Source organism: Penaeus vannamei, chromosome 2 (genome assembly GCF_042767895.1).
Source record: "Penaeus vannamei isolate JL-2024 chromosome 2, ASM4276789v1, whole genome shotgun sequence".
Classification (NCBI taxonomy): domain Eukaryota; kingdom Metazoa; phylum Arthropoda; class Malacostraca; order Decapoda; family Penaeidae; genus Penaeus; species Penaeus vannamei.
Genome location: NC_091550.1, coordinates 34,449,520 through 34,452,019, shown reverse-complemented (window position 1 = coordinate 34,452,019; position 2,500 = coordinate 34,449,520). Strand labels below are relative to the sequence as shown.

The 2,500-nt window shown below is 43.0% G+C and overlaps 1 protein-coding gene across 1 annotated transcript in view; it reads right to left on the bottom strand.

The window, feature by feature from the left end:
* Positions 1–2,500, bottom strand: part of LOC113802213 (potassium voltage-gated channel subfamily B member 2) — a 56,520-nt gene that overhangs the window by 1,992 nt on the left and 52,028 nt on the right. Inside the window, exon 10 of the mRNA XM_070136667.1 lies at positions 1–2,500. This exon is cut by the window's left edge and continues 1,992 nt beyond it; it is cut by the window's right edge and continues 1,894 nt beyond it. The gene's annotated coding sequence lies outside the window, so the exon portion shown is untranslated.

The following is a 2,500-nucleotide window of genomic DNA, read 5'->3' as shown; positions in this document are numbered from 1 at the left end:
ACTTCATCGCAGTAGATTTAATGATTTTGAATACGTAATGAAGCAAATGAATATAGACTAGCAATAAAGATTAGTCATCAGTTTACGTTTTTTTTTTTATTCCTGTTACGCGGCCCGACGAAGCTCATGGTGCGACAGTGGTGAAAACGAAGGCCATTTTCCTTCAGAACCATCGCGAGGGTTTGCGAAGAGGCCGATGTTGCTGTTCCTTCCTGGCGGCGATGGCGGGTGATCGGGACAAGTCAGCAGGCCCGCGTCGTGAGCCCTACGCTAGTCCACAACACCAAGGCTTTTGGGAAACAATTGATGATTCAACTATGATCGCGCTGGACATTACACGGAGGAAGGAGAAGGGGGAGCGTGAGGGGAGGAGGGGAGGAGGGGAGAAAAAACTTGGACTCTTCACAATATACAGTAACTTATTGAGCATATGCACATTTATGTCATTGGAGCGTGAGAGATGAAATGTGTTTTTGACACGATGGATGTAACGAGAGGGTGGGCGGGAAAACCTCACCTCGGAGTCACGTGACATCTCACATAGTCAGTGACGCATGGAAATCGTCATCTTTTTCTCTCTTGCAATAAGAAGAGAAGAAAAAAAATAAGACCGAGACAAAGGACGATCGCCAAGCGTCATGGCCAGCTGATGGACACTTACTACACTTAAGCAACCATCAAATTGGTTTTATCTTTTATATAAACATCTGAAGAAACAAACAATTCGAGGCTCAACTTTACTACCCACCCGGATATTATTAAGAATGTATAAGTGCAGAACTGATGGACTACAAGGAGTCTGACGTGGACTGACCGAGGCAACATTTCAGAAAAAAATATCCACACATATACTTGTAACAGTCTATCGGCGAAGAAGGAAGAAAGGAGAGGAGGCGACGGGGAGGAAAGCGCAGAAAGAGGAAGAACCAAAACGAGAGTTATTCTCCTCCTCCCCTTGCCTCTTCCTCTGCTTCCCTCCTTATCTGCCGTTTTTCTCTCTTCCTCCTTCTTCTTTTGCGCTCACCAACGACTACCCATCTACCACTTTGTTGCACCTCGTTGCCATGACGACCACCTCAGCAGTAGCCCGGAGATATACCCATGCAATATTAATTATACATATTTGGTTCTTGATCGTAATTCACGCGACAAAGAAAGTCTATAATAACATTATCATCTGGCCGGTGTATGATACATAACAGTGTGATAAGACCTGAATGAAAAACTCAGACACTTAATGAATACAGTTATCCTAGATGACGTCATGCTTTGTGGGGGGATTTTGCTGACAAGGAAGCTTCCGTCGTCTCAGGAAACTCTCCTCTCATCCCGATATATACATGCATGCATACGGACATACGTACATATATACATTCATACATACATATATGAAACGCTAAGTACAGAAACAAGAATCTTTTGCTTTTTCTTCGTAACAGGTACTTGCAGGAGAAGCCTAGAGCGACGGTCTCCGGCTGTGACTGGACCCTTTGCCGGGCTCGAGGCGTCGGCGAGCCAAGGGTCCGTCACCCCGGGGAGCTGCCATGCCAGCGTGTTCCCTTGTCGCTCAGGATCCCGGGGCGCTGCGGATTCGCCCTTCTGCCTGACCGGGACTCGCTCACTCCCATGCGCACAGAGCATAACGCGCAGACACACACCCACACGCACGTGCTGAATGAGGCAGCGGGAATCGACAGCGTCCCGGCATGACCTTTGCGCTTCCACCATCACCGGGGTTTCATCCACATAAATTTAAGAAATAAAATAGAATTTATTTTTCCCTAGGATTAAAAAAGATTAAAGTAACCCTTCGGGCTATACACCACTCTCTTAACACAGTGCCTGTTACAATCTGCACGAGTCACTTCTAATATCGGAAAATAATTGCTGATTGACGCACGTCCAACGGCAGTTTATTACAACGCCTCATGTAAATATTATGCAGACTTGCATTGCGTAAGTTTTAAACACTTAAGAGAAAGATCGAGCTTGTACAGTATCCACACATTTGACGTGTGACATAAACGTTTATCAGTAACACTGATAAGAATATGCATTTGTTCAACAGATAATAGATACATCAAAAGTCATCAGGCAATATACAAAATATCTAATAACATATTTGAGAATTCCTAAACTTTCGATTTTCACAATCTGTACAGATAATTTTGACAACTGTTACAAAAATGAAAGAAAATCCCCTTACATACAATAGAGTAACAAGATTTAAACCATAAATATCAGAATTCTTAACATATGATAAACAAAGAACATGTGTAGGAAATTAAATATACTTTGTGGCAAGGAACACAGCCGTGGATTATTCTCCACATGAAAAGACAAATAAATAAAGAATAACAATGGAAAAGGCTATCCTGGCCTTTATCAAGTATTTAATTGTGCTGAATACTGAATTGAGAAATAAACTAATTTCCTTGCCCCAGGAAGTGCCAGACTATAGTGCTTAGCGCTTCTTTTTTGTAACATCTTGAGCTTAAGA